The 23,219-nt window shown below is 43.6% G+C and overlaps 1 pseudogene; it reads right to left on the bottom strand.

The window, feature by feature from the left end:
* Positions 1-3,158: 3,158 nt before the first annotated feature.
* LOC102427782 lies at positions 3,159-21,465 on the bottom strand (annotated as a pseudogene).
* Between the last annotated feature and the right edge of the window lie 1,754 nt (positions 21,466-23,219).

The raw sequence follows: 23,219 nt of genomic DNA, 5'->3' as shown, positions 1-23,219 counted from the left end.
TTTATACACCAATAATGAATTCTCAGAAAGAGAAACTAAACAAACAATCCCATTTACCATTGCAACAAAAAAATTAACTCTTTGCACTCCGCTGTCCCCTCTCAGGGGACATCGGAATTCTAGCATATCACTCGGATGTCCCCTCTCAGGGGACATTGCAGTTTATTAGTGATTACAGGGAATTGAGTTATTCCAACGCAACTTTTTGAGACATGCATGTTTCCCTGAAGTTTTATCTTGAAATGGCACAAGAAATTAAATCAAAATATCATAAAATTACTAAGATATATACAAGAAATGTCAGCGGGTTTTGTGTCGGATTAAACAATAAACTACATATTCCCGATGTGGGACAAAGAAAACGGGACTGCATTGTGTGTTCTAACAGGAAAACACCTGGTGGCAGGCGTCAAACCACTTATTACTGTCAAACATGCACTAATCAGCCTGCAATGCATATTGGGGAGTGTTAAAAAACTTATCATACTGTACAAAATTATAAACAATAAAATATTGTTTTTTTTGCAAATATACATTCCTCGATGTCACCCAATTCATATAAGTCCAATATCATTATAATACGTTACTTGGTTCCAAAATTATACTAAATAATACGAGGGTCTGTAAATGCACGTTTCCGCCGCAAAGTAGCGTCGAGTAGCTGGTAGCCAATGTCCAGAATGGTTCGGAGTGCAAAGGGTTAAGATACTTAGGAATAAATCAAATAGGCAAAGACCTGTCCTCGGAAAACTACAGGATGTTGAAAAAAAGAGATAGAAGAAGATATAAATTAACTGCAGTAATATACCTGCAGTGTTCATGGATTGGTAGAATCAACATCATGAAAATGTCTATACTACCCAAGGCAATCTATAGATTCAATGCAATCCCTATTAACATACCAATGGCATATTTCACAGATCTAGAACAAATACCGCAAAAATTTACATGGAATCAAGAAAGACCTGAATATCCGCAGCAATCCTGAGAAAGTAGGAGGGATCATAATACCAGATTTAAGTTATACTACAAAACTACCATGATCAAAACAGCCTGGAACTGGCACAAGAACAAGTATATAGATCAATGGAACAGAGCAGAGACCCCAGAAACCAACCCAAGCTATTGCGCTCAATTAATATTTGACAACGGAGGCAAGAACATACATTGGAGTCAAGACAGTCTCTTCAGTAAAAGGTATTGGGAAAATTGGATATATACATGCAAAAAAAAAATGAAACTAGACCACCAACTTACACCATATACAAGAATAAACTCAGAATGAATAAACAACTTAAATATAAGTTGTGAAACCATAAAAACCCTAGAAGAAACCATAGGCAGCAAAATCTCAGACATCTCATAGCAATATGCTTACAGGTATATCTAAGTTAAAGAAAACTAAGGATAAAATAAACAAATGGGACTACATCAAAATAAAATGCTTCTGTGCAGCAAAAGAAACCATCAACAAGATGAAAAGGGAGCCCACTGTCTGGGAGAACATATTTGGCAATGATACATCTGATAAAGGGTTAATATCCGAAATATATAAGGAACTCATACAATTTAACAATAGGAAGACAATTCAAATAAAAAATGTGAAAAGGAACTAAATAGACATTTCTCCAAAGTGGACATACAGATGGCCAAGAGACATATGAAAAAATACTCAAAGTCACCAATCACCAGATTGATGCAAATTAAAACTTCAATGAGATATCACCTCACACCTGTCAGAATGGCTATCATCAACAAAATGACAAGTGCTGGCAAGGATGTGGAGAAAGGGGAACCCTAGTACACTACTGGTGGGAATGCAGACTGGTGCAGCCATTATGGAAAACAGTATGAAGTTTCTTCAAAAAATTAAATATGCAACTGCCATTTGATCCAGTGCTCCCACTTCTAGGAATATATCCTAAGAAATCCAAAACACCCATCAGAAAGAATGTATGAACCCCTGTGTTTATAGCAGCACAATTACAGTAGCTAAGATCTGGAATAGCCCAAGTTCCCATCAGGAGATGACTGGATAAAAAAGCTGTGGTACATTTATACCATAGGATACTATGCAGCAGTGAAAAAGAAGAATCTCTTAATGTTTGAGATAGCATGGAGGGACCTGGAGAGCATCATGCTAAGCGAAATAGAGAAAGACAAGCATCACATGATCTCACTCATATGTGGAATCTAAGTAACAAAATAAACTGATGAATGTTGTGGATCAAGAGACATGGAAGCATGGAACAGAGTGCAGAATCTCAAAGGAAAGCGGGGACACGTGGGTGGGTGGGAACTAATCAACCAAAGACTCTGTATGCATAACCCATGGACACGGACAATACGGTGGTGCAGGCCTGGAGTTGGGGCCATTGGCAAGCTAGAGGGAATCAATGGGGGGAAAAGGGGGACCTATGTAATACTTTCTTTTCTTTTTCTTTTTTAACTCATTGGTTTATTATCAATCCACCCCCACCTCCATTGTCAATTTTCCCCACTAGACTTTAAGCTTCGTGACAGCAGCGCCTTGTTTTGTTCACTGTTCAGTGAGTGCTTGGCACATCTGTGAAGGAATGAATGAAATGCCAGCTCCAATCTCCAAATTACAGTGGCCACATTGGGGAAATTTTTCTTCAGGAGGTAGAGTCTAATAGCATATCAATTAAGGACAGTGAATTCCGGGCCAGTGCAGTTTGACAGCCATCATTTTAATGAGAACTTCTTCACCTGTGCTGGACTTCCTTCCTCAGAAGACTTCCTTTGTGTGGAAATCAGTATTTTGTACATCCAAAACCAACACCTAAACTCCAGCTGCAGCTGTCTTCCACCTTCCTCAACTTCAGAGTTCCAGCTCTAGAGGAGAGCACATTGTGGACAGAGGGTGAAGACTTGTGGGGAAAAAGTGATAGTGACATTCCTCATAGTTCACTTCCAGGTCTCCTCCCAAGCTAATTCACAACCTCCAAAATAAAGTCAAATAACCCAACAGGTGTGCACTTGCACCACACAATTTTAAAAGTGTGCCAGGATCTTTGGTTCAGACCAGGTGCCCTGCCCACATGAGCAGGTGAGGAGGTCACTCCCACTTTTCCAATAGTAATAAATATGCTTGTGATCTGAGCAGCACAGGAGGTTGGCCGGGAAACCGTCCACTGCTACCGTGGGGCCAGGCCTTTCTCATAGCCCTCCGTCTTCATGTCATTGAGCCCTAGCTCCTCATTTTGGTCAAACGTGCACTTACAATGTCCCACCTTCATCTCTAGATCATTTTCAGATACATACACATTCTGCAAATAGCTGTTTATTGCTGGATCATTTATAATAAAGTGGGCCTTCATTTTACTCTCTATTCTCTGGTCCAACTTCTGGCTAAACTCCTGCAGTTTGTTCATCTGGCCAGGATTGGAACTGTCACCCAGTGTGAAGTGTTCTTGGTCACCAGGTCCCAGATGTCTTTCAGCAGCCCCTCCAGTGTTGTGAACTTGCCCCCAGAAACAGCCATTCCCAACTCAAATTCCAGTTCTGGGATTTCCACATTGCATGTCCCAGGCTTGAGCAGGTCTCTGGTCATATCTGAGGGATCTGTGATATGGAGAGTGATCCTGGTGCTCAAGGGCTCTACTGCTCCTCCAGACTTTACCTCATTGGTCGGTTGACCGCAGTACTGGCAGTTGGTAGCCATGATGATAACCTTCTTAAAGTGGGGGATTTGAACTAGCTTCATGTTGGTCTGAGCTGGAGCATTGCATTTTGTGTTGAACTGCAGTACTTCGTTTCTGAGATCTTCCTCTTGTGGCTTCTCTTCTGGTGCTTCTGCCTGGAGCTCCAGCATCTCCTTTTGATTCGGAGTCCAGTTATAATATGTGATCATCAAGGCATCATCTTTCTGGGGAGCATGTGAGTTTTCCTTGAAGCTGTTCCCTGAGGGGTCATCAATGATCATGGTGAAAGGAGAGGCCACCTGCTTTAGCTCTTTCAGTTTGACAATGAACTCATCAAGTTTTTCAGCTATAGCTTCTTCATTTGCCTTTCGTGTGGGCTGATCCTGTCCAGGCCAGAGATAGCACGGCTGATCAATCCTTCAACAGTGGTCAAAGCTCCCTTCTGGCTAAAGGCAGGAATTTCAAAATCTAACTCTGGAATCCTTGTGGTGGCTGGCAATCAGTCTTCACTACTTCTCGGTTCATGTCCTCCACCGCCCTGACCGTCAGAGTGTAGTGTACTCCCTGGCCCTGGATGCTGCCCAATGACTGGACCTCCGTGTTGTTCCAGCTGCAATGCTCGCAGGAAAAGGAGCTGACGATCACTTCTCTGAAGAAGGGGATCGTGATGACCAGCATGCGTGTCACACCGTCGCATAGCTGTTCTTGCACAGTGACTCGATCTCCTTGGGCTGCTGGCCCTCGTCCACAGCGCTGATGGGCTGGAAAAACAGGCCGCTGGGGCAGAGGTGGGCGAGGACGCGGCTGTAGCTCCCACTTTTGTGAGTTTTACTTCTAGAAGCCACACCAGATTCTCACACTGAGGACAGGAGAAAAATCCCCTCCTGCTTCAGGCTGGGTGTGGGGAGGAAGTAGCTATTGTGAGTACACCAGAGCATGTGTTCTAATAAGGCCTGCCCTCAGGAGAAATCATTCCATCAGATCCTGACCACCTGGGGGAGAGAAATGCCCATCCTGCTCCTTTATCTTTCTTGTACCACCTAAGGAGGGCTGAGGAGCACATGTGAAGGCCACAGCCCAGGCAACAGACTCACAAATATGGGGCATAATCAAAGGCCCCATCCCTATATCTCATCACCACATCACTGAAGGTCTGTTTACTGCAGTTCCTTTTATCCAACACATTTCTGGCTATCAAGAAAAAACTACAAGGCATTCCAAAAGACAAAAAGTAGTCTGCAGAGACAGAGCAAGCATCAGAACTAGACATGCAAGGATGCTAGAACTTAAAACACTTGTCGTTAATATCCAGCTCTAATGGATAAAGTAGATAGCATGAAAAAACACATAGGCAATATAAGCAGAGACGGGAATGGGAATTCTAAGAGAGAATCAGAAATGAATGCTAGAGATCAAAACACTGTAACAAAAATGAAGAGTGCTTTTGTTGGGCTCATTTAGTAGACTGGACATGGCATCGAACAATCAGTGAGCCTGAAGACATGTCAACAGAAACTTCCAAAATGGAAGAGCAAAGAGAAACAAGACTGAAACACACACACACATGTGCGCGCGCGCACGCGCGCACACACACACACACACACACACACACCAGAACAGAATACCCAAGGATGGGACAACTACAAAAGGTGACATATAAGTGTAATTAATGGGAAGACCAGGAGGAGAAGCAAGACAGAAAGAACTAGAAGGACTATGTGAGGAAACAATGACTTAAAATTTCCCCCCAATTAATGTCAGACAACAAATTACAGATCCAGGAGCCTCAGAATACAACAAGCAGGATAAATGCCAAAACAAAAACAAAAAACTATACCTAGGCATATTCAAACTTCAAAAACTCGAAGATAAAGAAAAAATCTTGGAAGAATCCAAAGGGGGGAAAAAATCACCTTATTTGCCTATAGACACTAAAATGATAGTAAAGGAATATTATGAACAACTCTATGCCCACAAATTTGATAGTCTGCAGTGGTCGCCAACCGGTGGTCCGATGACCACTGGTGGTCCATGAGGTCCGAAAGGTTGGCGACTGCTGGTCTAGAGGAAATGTCCAATTCCTTGAAGTATACAATCTGCTAAAACTCACATAAAAAGAAATAGACAATCTGAATAGGCCTATATCTGTTAATACATTGAATCAATAATTAATAACTCCCTCAAACAGAAAGCACCAGGCTAGGTGGGTTTGTTGGTGAATTTTACCAAACATGTAATGAAGAATTCATATTAATTCTTTATAATCTCTTCCAGAAGATAGAAGGAGAGGGAATTCTTCCAAACTCATCCTATGAGGCCAGCATTTCTCTAATTCAAAACCAGACAAAGACATTACAAGAAAAGGAAACTACAGACCATGGATGCAAAAATGCTCAACAAAATATTAGCAAATCAACAATGTACAAAGTAATTACCCACAATGACCTAGTAGGTTTATCCCAGGTATGCAAGGCAAGTTCGGCATTCAAAAATCAATCAATATAACCCATCATATTAACAAATTAAGGAAGAAAAATCACATGATGACATCAATGTATGCAGAAAAAGCATTTAACAAAATCCAATGCCTGTGCATAATGACAACTCCCAGCAAACTAGGAACAGAGAGAACTTCCTCAACTTCATAAAGAAATCTACAAAAAGTCTATGTCTAGCATCATACTTTTAAAAAAATTATTGTTTAACTCAGTTAAACTTTAAAGTATTACATAAGTCTCCCTTTTCCCCCATTAACCTCTACCCAGCTGCCCATTCCCCCAGCACATGCCCTCACCTCCCTCCCTGACCCAGTCTGTGTCCATTGGTTATGCTCATATGCATGCATACAAGTCCTTTGGTTGATCTCTTACCCCCTCACCCCTCACCTCCCCTCATAGGTTGGACAGTCTGTTCAATGTTTCTATGACTCTGGTTCTATTTTTGTTCATCAGTTTATATTGTTCATTATATTCCACAAATGAGTGAGATCATGTGATATTTATCTTTCTCTGACTGGCTTATTTTGCTTAGCATGATGTTCTCCAGTCCCATCCAGGTTGTTGCAAATGGTAAGAATTTCTTCTTTTTTACAGCAGCATAGTATTCCATTGCGTAGATGTACCACAGTTTTCTAATCCACTCATCTGCTGATGGGTACTTAGGCTGTTTCCAAATCTTAGCTATTGTAAATTGTGCTGCTATGAACATAGGGGTGCATATGTCCTTTCTGATTGGTGTTTCTAGTTTCTTGGGATATATTCCTAGAAGTGGGATTACTGGGTTAAATGGAAGTTCCATTCTTAATTTTTTGAGGAAACGCCATTAGTATTTTCCACAGTGCCTGCACCAGTCTGCATTCCCACCAGCAGTGCACGAGGGTTCCTTTTTCTCCACATCCTCGCCAGCACTTGTCGTTGTTGATTTGTTGATGATAGCCATTCTGACAGGTGTGAGATGGTACCTCTTTGTTGTTTTGATTTGCATTTCTCGGATGATTGTGACTTTAGCATGTTTTCATATATCTCATGGCCTTCTGCATGTCCTCTTTTGAAAAGTGTCTATTAGGTCCTTTGCCCATTTTGTGATTGGATTGTTTATCTTCCTTTTGTTAAGTTATATGAGTTCCCTATAAATTTTAGAGATTAAACCCTTATCGCAGATAACATTGGCAAATATGTTCTCCATGCAGTGGGGTTTCTTGTTGTTTTGTTGATGGTTTCTTTTGTTGTGCAGAAGCTTTTTATGTTGATGTAGTCCCATTTGTTTATTTTCTCCTTAGTCTCCATTGCCCTAGGAGCTGTGTCTATGAAGATATTGCTATGACATATGTCTGCTATTTTACTGCCTGTGGAGTCTTGTAGGATTTTTATAGTTTCCTGTCTTACATTTAAGTCCTTTGGCTATTTTGAGTTTGTTTTTGTGTATGTTGTAAGTTGGTGATCTAGTTTCATTTTTTTTGCATGTATCTGACCAAATTTCCCAGCACCATATATTGAAGAGACTCTCTTGACTCCATTGTATGCTCTTGCCTCCTTTGTCAAATATTAATTGAGCATAATGGCCTGGGTCGATTTTTGGGTTCCTCTGTTCTGTTTCATTGGTCTATATGTCTGTTCTTGTGCCAGTACCAGGCAGTATTGAGAACTGTGACTTGGTAATATAGCTTGATACCTGGTATTGTGATCCCTCCAACTTTGTTCTTCTATCTCAGGATTGCTGTGGCTATTCGAGGTCTTTTTTTTATTCCAGATGAATTTTTGGAGAGTTATTTCTAGATCTTTGAAATATGCCATTTGTATTTTAATGGGGATTGCATTGAATCTGTAGGTTGCTTTGGGTAGTATGGACATTTTAATGATGTTGATTCTACCAATCCATGAACATGGTATGTTCTTCCACTTGTTTATGTTTTCCTCTATCTCTTTTTTCAATGTCCTGTAGTTTTCTGAGTACAGGTCTTTTACCTCCTTAGTTAAGTTTATTCCCAAGTATCTTAATTTTTTTTGTGCCATGATAAATGGGATTGTGGTTGTTATTGTTTTTTGTTTTTGTTTTATTTCGTTTCTCTTTCTGTGAGCTCATTATTGGTGTATTAAAAGGCCATAGATTTCTGGGTGTTAATTTTGTATCCTGCTACATTGCCAAATTCATTTATTAGGTCTAGTAGGTTTTTGATGGAGTCTTTGAGGTTTTCTATGTATAGTATCATGTCATCTGCGAATAAGGACTGTTTTACTTCTTCTTTTCCAATTTGGATGCCTTTTATTTCTTCTACTTGTCTGATCGCTATGGCATGCACTTCTAGTACTATATCGAACAGGAGTGGTGAAAGTGGGCATCCCTGTCTTGTTCCTGTTCTTAGGGGAAAAGAGTTTAGTTTTTGCCCATTGAGTATGATTTTGGCTATAGGTTTGTCATATAAGGTTTTTATTATGTTGAGGTATGATCCCTCTCTTCCCACTTTGCTGAGAGTTTTTATCAAGAAAGGGTGTTGGATTTTGTCAAATGCTTTTTCTGCATCTCTTAATATGATTATGTGACTTATGCCTCTCAGTTTGTTTATGTGATGTATCACATGTATTGATTTGCAGATATTGTACCATCCTTGCATCCCCAGAATAAATCCCACTTGGTCATTTTTAATGTAATGCTGAATTCGATTTTCTAAAATTTTGTTGAGGATTTTAGCATTATGTTCATCTAGGACAGGGGTGGGCAACCCCTGGCATCGTGCCAAACATGGCACGCCAGTAACTTTTGCTGGCACCCCAAACCTTCTCTTATAATCTTCCATTTACAATTGTGAATCGTTGTTCTCAGTGATGAATTTTGTTAAGTCTCGCAATAGGAGTAGCCTGACGGATGAAAGTAGTAGCTCGTACATATCTCTGAAGGTTACGAAATATAAACCTGATGTAAAATCTCTGTCATCAGTGATGCAGCAGCAAAAGTCCCACTGATAATATCAAACGGAGTCATAAAGTTTTCTGTCAGACTATCAGTGTACATGTATACATTAAAAAATAAATGTATTTTTCATCATCATATACTGTGTTTTTGTAGCTCGAATGAATTTTATTATTTCTTCAAGTTTCTTCACATACGTACACCTTAAGAGATATCAAGTAGGCGTAACATGTTCTCAAAAAATTAGGGTTGGCATGCAGAAGAATTTTGAGTCAGAGATTTTGCTGGTTTTGGCACGCACTCACAAAAAGGTTGCCTACCCCTGATCTAGGATATGGCGTGTAGTTCACTTTTTTTTGTGGTGTCTATCTGGTTTTGGGATTAGGGTAATGCTGGCTTCATAGAAAGAGCTTGGAAGTGTTCCTTCCTCTTGAATTTTTTGAAATAGTCTGAGGAGGATAGGTTTTTAGTTCTTCTTTGAATGCTTGGTAGAACTCCCCAGTAAAGCCGTCAGGACCAGGGCTTTTGTTTGCTGGAAGATTTTTGATTGCTGCTTCAATTTCTTTGGTAGTTATTGGCCTATTCAGGTTTTTTGATTCTTCTTGATTGAGTTTTGGGAGCTTGTATTTTTCTAAGAATATTTCCATTTAATCTAGGTTGTCCATTTTGTTGCAATAGAGTTGTTCATAGTAATTTTTCATAATTGTTTGTATTTCTGTGGGATCAGTTGTTACTTCACCTCCTTCATTTCTGATTTTGTTTATTTTGGGTCCTCTCTCTTTACTTCTTGGTGAGCCTGGCTAGAGGTTCATCAATCTTGTTAGTCCTTTCAAAGAACCAGCTCTTGGTTTTGTTGATCTTTTCTATTGGTTTTTTGGTCTGGATGTCGTTTATCTCCGCTCTGATCTTTATTATTTCCTTCCTTCTGCTTACACTGGGCTTTTCTTGTTGCTCTCTTTCTAACTCTTTGAATTGTAGGGTTAGATAATTTATTACCATTTTTCTTGTTTTTTGAGGTAGGCCTGTAGAGCTATGAACTTCCCTCTCAAGACTGCTTTCACTGTGTCCCATAGATTTTGGATTGTTGTGTTTTCATTGTCATTTGTTGCCATGCTGCTTTTTTTAAAAAAAAATATATTTCATTGATTTCTCACAGAGAGGAAGGGAGAGAGACAGAGAGCCAGAAACATCGATGAGAGAGAACCATCGACCAGCTGCCTCCTGCACATCTCCTACGGGGGATGTGCCCACAACCCAGGCACATGCCCTTGACCGGAATCGAACCCGGGACCCTCCAGTCCACAGGCCGACGCTCCATCCACTGAGCCAAACCAGTCTCGGCGCCATGATGCTTTTTATTTCTTCTTTGATCTCTGAGGTAACCCAATCATTGTTCAATAACATGCTATTTAACCTCCAGGTGTTTGATTTTTTAAAAATTGTTTTTATTGTAGTTGATTTCTAGTTTTATGCCGTTGTGATCTGAGAAGATGCTTGATACGATTTTTATCTTCTTAAATTTGAAGAGACTTTGCCTGTGTCCCAATATGTGGTCTATCTTTGAAAATGACTCATGTGCACATGAGAAGAATGTATATTCTGTGGCTTTGGGGTGAAATGTTCTGAAGATATCAATTAATTCCATGTGATCTAGTAAGTCATTTAGGATTGATATTTCTTTTTTTAAAATTAATTTTTATTTTTTATTTTGCTAAAAGTATTACAAAGGGTATTACATATGTGTCCTTTTTTTTCCCTCCGCCCTTGACAATCCCCTGCCCTCCCCTACCCCCCAGTATCTTATGTCCATTAGTTATGCTTATATGCATGCATACAAGTCCTTCGGTTGATCTCTTACCCCCCTCCCTCCTGCCCCCCAACCCTCCTTGGCCTTCCCACTGCAGTTTGACAATCAGTTTGAGGCAGCTCTGCCTCTGTATCTATTATTGTTCAAAAGTTTGTAATGGTCTTTATTATCCATGAATGAGTGAGATCATGTGGTATTTTTCCTTCATTGACTGGCTTGTTTCATTTAGCATAATGCTCTCCAGTTCCATCCATGCTGTTGCAAATGGTAAGAGTTCCTTCTTTTTTACAGCAGCATAATATTCCATTGTGTAGATGTACCACAGTTTTCTAAGGATTGATATTTCTTTGCTGATTTTTTGTTTAGAGGATTTGTCCAGTGGTGTTAGTGGGGTATTAAAGTCTCCTACTATGACATTATTGCTGTCAATCTCTCCCTTGATATCATCCAGAATTTTTTTTATGTACTTAGGTGCTTCTGTATTAGGTGAATATATGTTTACCAGCGTTATATTTTCTTCTTGAATTGCTCCCATTAGTATTATGAAGTGGCCTTCCTTATCTCTTGTTATGACCTTCACTTTGAGGTCTAATTTGTCATATATAAGTATTGCTACCCCAGCTTTTTTTTCATTTCCATTCGCCTGAAAAACCTTTTTCCATCCCTTCACCATCAGTCTGTGTGAGGCCTTTGTTCTGAGGTGGGTTTCCTGTAGACAGCAGATGTATGGGTCATGCTTCCTTGTCCACTTACCTACCCAATGTCTTTTGATTGGGGCATTTAATCCATTTACATTTAAAGTTATTATTGATAGGTACTTGTTTGTCGCCATTTTTATTCTTTATGCCTGTGTTCCTTCTTCCCTTCCTATTTCTTCTTTTTATAGCAGACCCTTTCGCATCTATTGCATTGCTGATTTGGTGGTAATAAACTCCCTTAGTCCTTTTTGTCTGTGAAGTTTCTGATTTTACCCTCAATTTTTATTGATAGCCTTGCTGGGTACAGTATTCTTGGATTCAGACCCTTGCTTTGCATGAATTCGTATATTTCATTCCATTCCCTTCTGGCCTGATGTGTTTCTGTTGAGAAATCAGTTGATAGTCTGATGGGAGATCCTTTGTACCTAAATTTCTGTCTCTGGCCGCTTTTAAGATTCTTGCTTTGTCATTGGTGTTTGCCAATTTAATTATAATGTGTCTTGGTGTCGGTCTTTTGGGATTCATCTTGTTTGGGACTCTGTGAGCTTCTTGTACTTGTGTGAATTTTTTCTTCCCTATATCAGGAAAGTTTTCTGTCAATACTTTTTCAAACAAGTTTTCTATTCCTTGCTCAATTTCCTCTCCTTCTCTCACTCCTATTATGTGGATGTTGTTTCGTTTCGTGTTGTCCCAAAGTTCCCTTAGGCTCCCCTCAGGTTTTTTAAGTTTTTTTTTTCTAGATGCTGCTCTGGTTGGGTATTTTTTCTTACCTTGTCTTCTAGCTCACTTATGCGGTCCTCCGCTTCTTCTAGTCTACTGTTGATGCTTTCTATTGAGTTCTTTATTGCAGTGATGTCATTTTTCATTTCTTCTTGGTTCTTTTTCATTTCCTCTTGGTTCTTACATTGGTGAATTTGTCTTCCATCCTTTTCAGTGACCTTATGACCATTGCTCTGAATTCTTTCTCTGTCATATTGCTTGCTTCAATTTCATTTACTTTCTTTTCTGGTGATTCCTCCTTTTCTTTCATATGCAGGTTGTTTCTTTGTCTCCCCATGATTGCTCTCTCAGTGTGTCTGGTTATGTAGCTCTCTCCTGTGTTGACTTAAAGGCACAAAATACAACACAACAAGACACAACGTACGGGGCACCAAACACAAATGTGTTCACAATACTAATAATCCCAAATAAAGGTGACCATCAGAGAAAAGAGAAGTAGGGAAAAGAAAGAAGTGCAAAAATGATATTGAGAAAAGGAAAAAATGTAAGAGAGAGAATAAAGTGAAGAAAAAAGAAGGGGAAAAATATATGTATATGGGGAGAAAACTCCAATAAAACAACAACTAATCCAAAAAATGCAAACAACAGACACCCAAACAACAAACACCCAGATGAATCTGAGAAGGCAGAGTTTATTTCCAGAAGGTATGGTCAAGGAATTGAATGAATGGGGAAATAGCCACAATTCAGTATAGAGGAGGTAGAAAGAGAATGAGAGTGTAAGAAGAAAAGTAAAAAACAAAATACAATAAAATAAAAAAATAATAAAAGAAACTATATATAAAATATATATATATATAATTTTCCCCTTCCTTTAATCTATCTATGTATGTATTCATTTACTATTGGAAAACAATAGGTCTGAGGTGGTGATTGAAATTAATTCAGCTATTAGTAGAAGAAGAGAACAAGTGAGGAGAGGAAAAACTGAAGTAAAAAACAAACTAACTAACTAACCAGCCATCAAACAAACAACACCAACAAGACAGAAAGAAAGAAAAAGAAAAAAAAAGAGGAAGAAAAATATTTTTGGATAGTGAAGAAAGAGAAGAGAGAAGTGTGCATGGACTTGGAGCAGGGGAGAGGAAATTAGATATATGAGTAAGATCAATTTTTAACAGGGATTAAAAAAAAGGATAGAGAAAAACTAAAGCAGGAACAGGGTAAGAGAAACAGGGTGATAAAGGGGAAAAGTGAGGAAGAGAGTGTTGGCATAAAGAAAAAATTCAGATAGAGTAAAATAATGCTAAAAAATAAAAATGAAATGTAGAACACTAATCCTAAAATAAAATGAAATAAAGAAAAAATAAAATAAAACTTTAAAAAGGTAAAGTAATAGTAGTAATAATAATAACTAAAAATAAAAATATAATATAAAAGTAAAATTAAGTGAGAAAAAAATTTTGGTTTCTTAAGTAAAAGATAAAAAATAAAAAACTGAAGTAGTAAAGGTCATTCACTTCCTCTACTGTTCTGCTTGGCACATCTGTTTCCTATCAGGTAGTCAGCACAGTATTGAAGTTCCCTTCGATTAACTGCTCCTCTGTGTCATAAGCCACAACCCTGTTTTCAAGCAGGCGGGATCTCTCTTCTCCCTTTGTTTCTCAGCCTGCCTTTAGTTGTATTTACACAAGAGTCAATTTCTGATACAACCCCTGGGTGGCAGTGTTTCTGTGTTAATAGCCAGGGCTAAAAGGCCCCTCTACCCAGTGTTTAGATTTTTCTTTCCCTGCCGCACTTAATATTTGGTTGGAGGGACGGACTGCCCTAGAGCTGGTTTTCTGCTCGTCTCTCCTTATTCTGATACCCAGTTTCCATAAAAACAACTTTCCCTGCAGTCTCAGTGAGTATTTTTAATTGGAAGATCCTATGTACTGGACTTAGCAAGCAAAAGCAAGGAGTTAAAAAGGAAAAAAGCCAAAAGAAGTGCACTGACTCCCCTGGCACTGTGCAGCTGGTATAGAAATTCAGGCTGCCTTTCTGGGCCCAGCCCAGCTGTGGGCTAATATCTAGAGTCCCCTTCTGCCAGCAGCCCTGTGGACCCCCTTCCACATTTGAGAGCTACACTGACCCCAACAGCCGCGGATTTTGTGGAGCGCAGTCTTCCTCTGAGACTCTAGTCCCCGCTGGGTGCATTTCTCCCTCCAGCCTGGATCCCAGATCTCACCTTTCTCTAGGTGATATCTGACCTTTCTGTCCATCGGTTGCCTCACCAGCTATGTTTAATTCGCCAATTCCAGGTGGGTGTTGTTTGATTCAGCTGTTCCTTCTATTTGCTCTGTGAGAAGGCGCAGGGCCTGTCCGAATATTCAGCCCCCTGGACAGACTTTCTCGGTGCCTGCGGTCGGGGAGGCTGGAGTCCTGGTGCTCGTGGGTTCGCAGCTGAGGCAGCTGGTCCCTGGGCATTGTGGTTGTAGGGTTTCGGGAGGTATCTGAGGTCTCCCTGGTTGAAGGTAAGGCTGGGCTTTTGATCACAGCTGGTCTCCCCTTTAAGATGGCATGGTCTCTATGGCAGAGCCGGCGTTCCGGGAGAGATTTCAGCAGCAGTAGAGGTTGCCCAGCCAGGGGAGCCCGGTCCGCCAGTCCACAACAGTCCTGTGGAATATAGCTGTCCTTCTCTCACAAATACACGTCCATGCACTCTCCTTCCGTTCTCTCACTCACACACTATCTTGTAGCCTTCCATCCCATTGGCAGCCATCTTGGATCCCCCGAAGACTCAATATTATCTGTTTTTCTCAACTTGATCTATCGATTGAATGCAATCCCCATCAAAATTCCAGAAAGTTTTCCTGTGGATACCAACAAAGTGATTCTAAAGTTTATATGAAGAGGCAAAAGAAGCAGAATAGGCAACTCAATATTGAACGAGAAGAACAGAGTTGGAGAACTGACACTACTGCAGAGCTATAGTAATCAGTACAGTGTGGTACTGGTGAAAGAATAGACAAATAGGTCAATGAACATAATAGAAAGCCAGAAATAGACCCACATAAATATAGTCAACTGATCTTTGACAAAGTGGCAAAGGCAATACAATGGAGTAAAGATAGTCTTTTCAAAAAATGGTGCTAAAACAACTGGACATCCACATGTAAATGAATGAATGAATGAATGAATGAATCCCTAGCTGTTTTGGCTCAGTGGATAGAGTGTCAGCCTGTGGACTGTGGGGTCATGGGTTTGATTCTGGTCAAGGGCATGTACCTCAGTTGCAGGCTTGATTCCCAGCCCTGGTCGGGGCACATGCAGAAGGCAACCAGTGGATGTGTCTCTCTCACATAGATGTTTCTATCTCTCTGTCTCTCCCTTTCCCTTCCACTGTCTCTAAAAATCAATGAAAAATATCCTCAGGTGAGGATTAACAACAAAAATAAAGAAAGAAAGAAATAAAGAAAGAAATAAATAATCTAGGCACAGCCCTTCACAAAAATTAACTCAAAATGGATCATAGGCCTAAATGTAAAACACAGAACTATAAAACTCTGGTGTGGTAATGACTTTTTAGATAGAACACTAAAGGCACAAACTGAACTAAATTAAAATTTACATGTTCTGCACTCCTAAAGATACTGCCAAGAGAATGAGAAGACAAGCCACAGACTGGGAGAAAATATTTGCAAATGACACATCAGATAAAGGACTGTTATCCAAAGGACTGAATGGATAAATAAATTGTGCTACATTCATACGATGGAATATTATTTAGTTCTAAAAAGAAATTGGCTGTTGAGCCATGAAAAGACATGGAGGAACCTTAATGCATATCAATAAGTGAAAGAAGCCAATCTGAAAAGGCCACATATCGTATTCCAACTGTATGACAGTCTGGAAAAGGCAAAACTATGGAGACAGTGGAAGAATCAGTGGTTGCCAGGGGCTGGGGGCAAAGAGGATGAATTGGCGGAGCACAGAGGATTCTCAGGGTAGTGAAACTACTCTGTGTGATACTGTAATGGTGGATGCATTTGTCTCAAACCCATAGAATGTACAACATCAAGAGTGGACCTAATGTAAACTATGGCCTTTGGGTGATAATGATGTGTCAGTGGGCTCACCTACTGTAACAAATGTAACTCTTCCATGTGGAATGGTGACAGTGGTAGATGCTTCTTGTATGTGGGGCAGGAGTACATGGGAAGTCTCTGTACCTTCCATTCAATTTTGCTGTGAACCTAAAACTGCTCTTTAAAAAAAAAGTGTACTTAAAATTAATGAGGGAAGGAAAGGATGGAGGTAAAAGAAGGATATCCAAGCCCAGCAGGCAGATTCCACTAGGTCTCAAGGTCTGAGTAGAATCCCTGTGGTCCAAGGCCTTACCCTCTGCACCCATGACTCCCCTCTTGGAATCACTCCATTTTCTTGAAGGGTAGAACATATTTGCAGCTCAGGAGCTCTCTTTGCCTGTTTCCTGCCTGTAGAATGTTGGCAGTCCAACCACCGCCCTTTTTCACTTTCTCCCTTTCAGTCTAAACATGAGTTTTCTGCTGATACAACATTCTCAAATACCTGTGTGTCTCCCGTGTTTGTCATGGGGATGCACACCGTCAGAGAAGAGGGTCCTCCACAGATTTTTCCTGGGCGAGCCCATCCCATTCCCGGCTTCTGCCGAGATGGTTGAGCACAAACACAAGTCACACACTTAATTTCTCCAGCCACATTGTTGGCTTTTTGTGCAATGCACACTTTCCCAAACACAATCTCCTAATTTGAGCATCTTTTGCTATTTGGACATACTGAGAATTTCCCCCATCAGGTGCTGGTTCATTTTTGCTTGACAATTTCTTCCTCAATTTATCTCTTTCCTCTCACATTTTACTATACACAACAAGGAGAAATCAGGCTGCATTTTCAACATTTTGCTTAGAAATCTTCTCAGGTTTATTATTTACAAGTTCTGCTTTTCACTTTTCACCCAAGTTCTCTCCACTTTATAACCAGTTCGCTCCAGTCTGCAGTGCCGTGTCCCTCCCTCCCTTCTGCGCACTCACTGGCAGTGTCGCCAATGCCCGTATTTCCACCAACAGTCTATTCAAGCCAGTCCAGGCCTTTTCCATCCTCTGTCTCAAAAATTTCAAGCCATTGCCAAATTCCAAAGCACTTCCACATTTTCAGGTATTTGCTGCATCCAGGTGACAGGATTTGTATTTGTTTCCTGGGGCTGCTATAACAGAGTTTCACAAACTGGGAGGCTTGAAAAAAACAGAAATTTATTCCCCCACAGTTCTGGAGGCTGGAATTCTGAAATTAGGGAGGGTGTTGGCCGGGCTGCGTCCTCATCTGGCCCTCATCTGGCCTGGTCTGGGCTCTTCCGAGCTCGTCCTGGTTGTTGGCAGGTTTTAGCTCCTGTGGCAGTGGGATCCAGATCCCCATTTCCTCTTGGCCTTCAGCTGGGCTGCACTGAGCTCCCAGAGGTCACACACATTCCTCAGCCTGTGGCCCCTCTGTCTTCACACCACAGCAGCAGTAACATCCTTCTCACACTGTGACTCCTGGACTTCCTTCTGCAATCAGCCAGGGAAAACTCTGATTTTTAAAGGGCCCTGCTATCAGGTCAGGCCCACCGGGGGAGTGATCGTCAGCCCCACTGATCAGGGACCATGACTCCATCTGCAGAAGCTGATGGCAGCACCTAATTAGCATTTGATTGGATAACTGGGAGAAGTTGTGTGCACCAGACAGGAATGTCAGGGCCTCTTAAGATCTGCTCCTCTCTGTTCCACCCAAGGACAGCCGGGGTCCACCCTCACTCCTCCCTTACCCACAGGGAGTAGATGCTTGAGCCTTGATGCTGGCTCTCTTCTCCATTTGTAGGGCCTCAGAAAGTTACATCCTGCCTCTGAACATCCATTTCTGCATCTGCAGTGTGGGGATCCTGAAGACCCAGCGCCACAACCAGGCAGAACCCCTGGCCCAGGCTGCACTGCCTCTGCTATCATCTGCGTCCTCCTGTGGCTCCAGAAAGTGGGAGACAGTGATGCCGCTCCTGTTCCAGGAGTCCCTCAGTTCTGTGGTCCTGGGAGTCCCCTTACTCTCTCTCATGCACTTGAAGAGACAGAAGGAACAGATGAAGCCCATCGTGAGGGCTGTGGCCGTGGGGATGAGACCATCCTTGCTTTCTGCCTGGTGGGTGAGGTGACTGTGGGTTGGAGGGGGGCGGACAGGCAGAAAGGTGAAGGTCCGGAGCAGGGTCCTGGGGAGAGGAGGATGAATGGTCCAAGGCCCCTTCTGCAATCAGCTGTCCTGTGGAAGACCCCACGCCTGGCCTGACTCTGACCTGTCTCTTATTTCAGAAAGAGGGCCGGGCACTCTGCATTTGTGTGGCCAAAGTCACAGTGTGCGGGACATGACTAAATGGCAGACTCTCATCAAAAGCAGATGTTTATCTCCAGATGCCATCCCATTGAGTGCATAGCCTGAACAAATAAACAAATTACTCTGCAATTTCAGAAGAAAGCATTCCTGTCAGGAATGGCTTTCTGTGAATTTCAAAGGAGAAGGTTCCAAAACAGAAATCTGCTTAGATTGGAAATGATACCCCCTTCAACTCAATTATTTCCTTATGTTCAGAGTCTGATAGAATGAGGTGCAGACTGAGGCCCTGCTGCCCACATGGTGCTGAAAAGACTCAGGATAAATCCTGTGCAGCAGGAAGTGTTTCACTCATTCGCTTGCTGAGCACACTCACCTGCAAGTGTGAGCACGTCTATGCCCTGCTCTCTGACCAATCCCCAGGAGGTAAGAGCCAGCTGATGACCACAGTGGGGCAGAGGGATGGAGTGACCTACCCCAGGGATTTGGACCTGGGCAGAGGGAGGGCATCCAGGCAAAGGCGGTAGGGGACAGAGGGGAGTGCAGAGCTTGGTGCTATCTCACTGCAGCTGGAACCCAGAGTGTGTGGAAGAAGGAGGGGTGGATGCTGAGCCATCTTTATGAGGCAGGTCTTCAGTAAGCATGGGCGAGGGGAGCGAAGGACCCACACCTTCCAAGTGCCAAGCCTCGGCAGGGAGACCGGTGGAGCCCCGACGAATGAGCTGGAAACAGCAACTTAGGAGGTGACAGTGGTACCTGCCCACACTGTAGGGTCCTCCACAAACATGTCTGCAGACAGGCTGCCCACAGCCTAGGAGGGCATCAGGAGGCTCCCGGCCCCTTGCTGAGGATGCCAACTTCTGACCAGATCTATGGCCTGCTTGATCCCTAACCTCCGGCTCCTTGGGCTTTGGCCACCAGGATTTGCACAGGAGACTAACCAGGAGCCCTGCCTAGGGCTGGCCTTTTCCCTCCTGACCCCAGAGCTATGTGTGGTTAGGGAACACATGCCTGGTACGGTCCACAGGAACAGTGGGGACAGCAGTGTGAGGGGACAGAGGGAGGGTCAGCCTGGTTCCCTGGCGAAGGGGCCAGTGGGAGAGTGTTCTGAACTTTCCCAAGCCCGCACATCTTTTCCCTGAGGGAGAGACCCTTGGTTTACTCCCCATCGCCTACAGACAGGAGGGAGCGAGCCCCAGGCCCCACTGCACCCCTGCGGAGGCGAGAGCAGAAAACAGGGGCTCAGAGCAGCAGGTTCTGAGTCGGCCCTCTGGGCAGCGCAGATCTGCTGAGCAAGGCAGGCCTTTCTCCTCAACTCCAGTCCTGTATTTCTGGGTCGTCACTGAAAGAGGCCAAACAAGTTTCAAAAAGCTGAAGAAAGTCTAAATTAAAAAGGAGGAAAAGTCACTGATACAGAATCTTCAAATGACGAGGCTCTACTATGATTAATAAATACATTATGGACTAATTAATGGTTTGTCTCCATTCCTCTCACAAAGGATCATGCTGGCTTACAATGAAACATCTATGCAACACTGAAAACTGGATTAGGGCTTAGGGAGCTCTCACCCTCTTGTTGAGGAGGCAGACCGGGAAAGTGGGCAGAGACACCTGGGGGAGTCTCTCCGGAATCCCTGGGTGGAGGCCACATGAGCGGGTGTGTGATGGCCCCGGAGGGACGTGAGCCACTGCAGGGGTCCCAGAGAAGTAGGCTCTCTCCAGAAGCCTCATCCCCCTGAGCTGCCAGGGCCGATCTTTGAGGGGGGTCGGGGCAAGTGCCCCACACTCTTGTCCTGGAAGCTGCCAGTTGCCTCTGTAATCTGCAAATGTTGGAACTGAACATCTATTAGATTAGGGAGGACTCCAGGGCCTTGTAAGTGCTGGTGCTCCTGGCTGATTTTTATTTTTTTGTAGGCAGAAATGCAAACAGCCGTGTTAAGCCTTGTTTTCCTTCTCTCTTCCTTCTGAGCTTCTGGATCAGCATGGTTAAAATGTGTCCTGATATTGCAAGGCAAGTTTAAAAAACACACCATTGAATTTACTGTCCGACCACAGAAATAAACTGCTGAGATTGATGAAGATGTGACCTCCTCCCTGCCACCTCTGTGAATGGGCCAGTGTCAACACACAGACAGGGCTGAATGCATCAATGGACTGATCGGAAATCACACAAACACGAGGGGCCCTGCAGACCCACATGAAGACAGGCAGACACATGAAAACTTGAGACACATGGAAATTCACAGACCCTTCGGAAGGAAACACAAAGATGCACAGAAGAATGGAGGCCCACATGAAAATAGGTAGGCTCATGGGGACATGCAGACACGTGCAGATAGGCACACACAGCATATACTCAGTGCACCTTGTTCTGAAAGATCTTAGAACAGCTCACAAAGGACACAGAATTTCTCTGAAAATAGATTAGTTACAAGAAAGAAAATGGGAGAAAGGACAGTGATGTCACATAGAGCTGGGAATGAAAGCAGAGACACAGCGATGACAATGTGGTGATAGCCAGGGTTCCTGAATCAGTCCTCATGCACCTGAGCTGATGGGTATGACTGTTCCACATGTCACAGGTGAGGATCTGCAGGCCCGGGAGCCTGTTCTGCATCTTTTGATGCTGTCCCCAGGTGAAGTGCAGAACCTTCCGGCAGGAACTGCTCTCAGCGATGTTGATGACCAGCACTGGGCATACCTGGCACACGTTGGTGCCTATTAGTGACAGGACAGGCCTTCCACCTGAAGTGGCTGTGCTGTACTCTGCTCCTACAGACGTGTCAGTGTCCTCCATGCTCCAGATGAGTGCTGTGGCTTTGGAATTGAAAAGGGCCATTGCTGGGTCGTGAGGGGCTGTCTTCTCGGGCTGAGTGTTGTTTGGGGATCAGAGAGGGTACTCTGAGGACAGGCTGGAGACAGGTTTGGACACACCCTTATGTCACCATCTCTCTGTCCTTTGTTGAGACAGAGGTAGGGTGGACATCCAAAAGATGGTTCCAGTTGTGCAGCCATATGGCCACAAGCATTTCCCTCTCTCTCCAGGCCCTTCCCATCTTTAGCCATCTGGGTGGGAGGGAGCAGCCTGGGTGGGAGGGAGCAGCCTGGTGAGAGGGAGCAGCCTGGGAGAGAGGGAGCAGCCTAGGTGAGAAGGAGCAGCTGGGTGAGGTATAACAGCTGGGTGAGGTGAGCAGCCATGTGAGAGGGAGCCACCCCAGATGTCTATGGAGCATTGATGAAGCTGAGACATGCTGGAGCTGGCTGAGAGGTCCTTTTTCTAGAGGGCATGCTGGAGCTTCCTGGGTAGAGGTGGCAGTGAGGCCAGCCCTGGAGAGGGAGGGAAGTGCTGTGGCCATGTGGCTACACAGCTGGAACCATCTCTTGGCTGCCCACCCTTTCTCAGTCCCAACAAAAGGCAGGAAGCCACTGTGAATCCTGTTTCTCTTGGTGAAATGTAGACTCAGGCCCCTAGATACCGAGGGGCACTATGGGCCCCACAGGGTGGAATGGCAGGGAGGGTTTCAGGCCATTGATGGACCCTGGAATGTACTTTAGAGAATATGTGTGGCCTCACCAGAGGAGACTGACATGCTGCTTCCAGGAAGGGTGGAGCCGCCCTCCTGCACCCCCTATACCCCTTGGTGGGGTGGGACCATGGGGGCCATATGAGGTCACTCACAAGAGGGCCAAGGGTCAACAGTCAGCCCTCCTTGGGTTGCCAGGTCCTGGGCCCCAGGGACGTGATTTGTTCTGAGCAGTCAGGCCTTGGATCGCTGTGGGGGTTTTCCTCCTGTTTAGATGACTCCTCAGCTGCCCAGGCCTGACACACCCCCATCATTCCCTTTAACCTGCCCCTTGCTCTTGGAACAGTTCACATACCCCACCCCAGGCTGGCTGTGCTCTCTCTGCGCAGGGATCAGCCTCCCAAACTGAGGAGTAAGTGCTGTGTGAATGAATAAAAAACTCCCACTGTACAGGCAGGAGAGAGGCTTGAACGGGACTGGGGCAGCCATGGGCTGGGGTCTCCCAGGCGCCCCCAGCATCTGGCTTTTCTGCCCAGGTAGGTATGCAGCCCTTGCTTGCCCATCATGTTATCCCAGGCTCTGCCCTCCCTCCCTTAGACTCCCTACCCCAAGTACTAGAAACCCCCCAGTCCACCCTGCCTCTACCCTAACTCTCTAGAGACGCCCTCCTAGGCAGGGGCTCTGGCTGCTGCCCTCTCCTGCTGTCCATGCTTGGACCAGACCGCAGCCCACCTGGTCAGTTCCTTCTTTCAGGCTCCTCCACAGAGCCACCCAGCTACGTGGCTCCAGGTCCCATCCTTCAGAAGGGATAGAAAGAGGCGGGCTAGTGTCCTGGCTTTCACCTAGAGTTGCTGCTTCTGGCTCTGCATTGCTTGAAAGTTCCCCAAAGTTGTAAATGGTGGGGTTCTCAAAGTAGGTGATTTCAAACTCCCTCAACAAGCGTCAAGTGCAGGAGCAGCCAGGATCTTTGCTTCCTTCCTTCTGTGGGGTGAGCCTGTCTCAGTGCTGTGAGTGTGGGCTTTCTGAG

This window comes from Myotis lucifugus, unplaced genomic scaffold, assembly GCF_000147115.1.
Source record: "Myotis lucifugus unplaced genomic scaffold, Myoluc2.0 scaffold_302, whole genome shotgun sequence".
Classification (NCBI taxonomy): domain Eukaryota; kingdom Metazoa; phylum Chordata; class Mammalia; order Chiroptera; family Vespertilionidae; genus Myotis; species Myotis lucifugus.
Note: the sequence above shows the minus strand (reverse complement) of the source record. Positions and strands in the feature narration are given on the sequence as shown.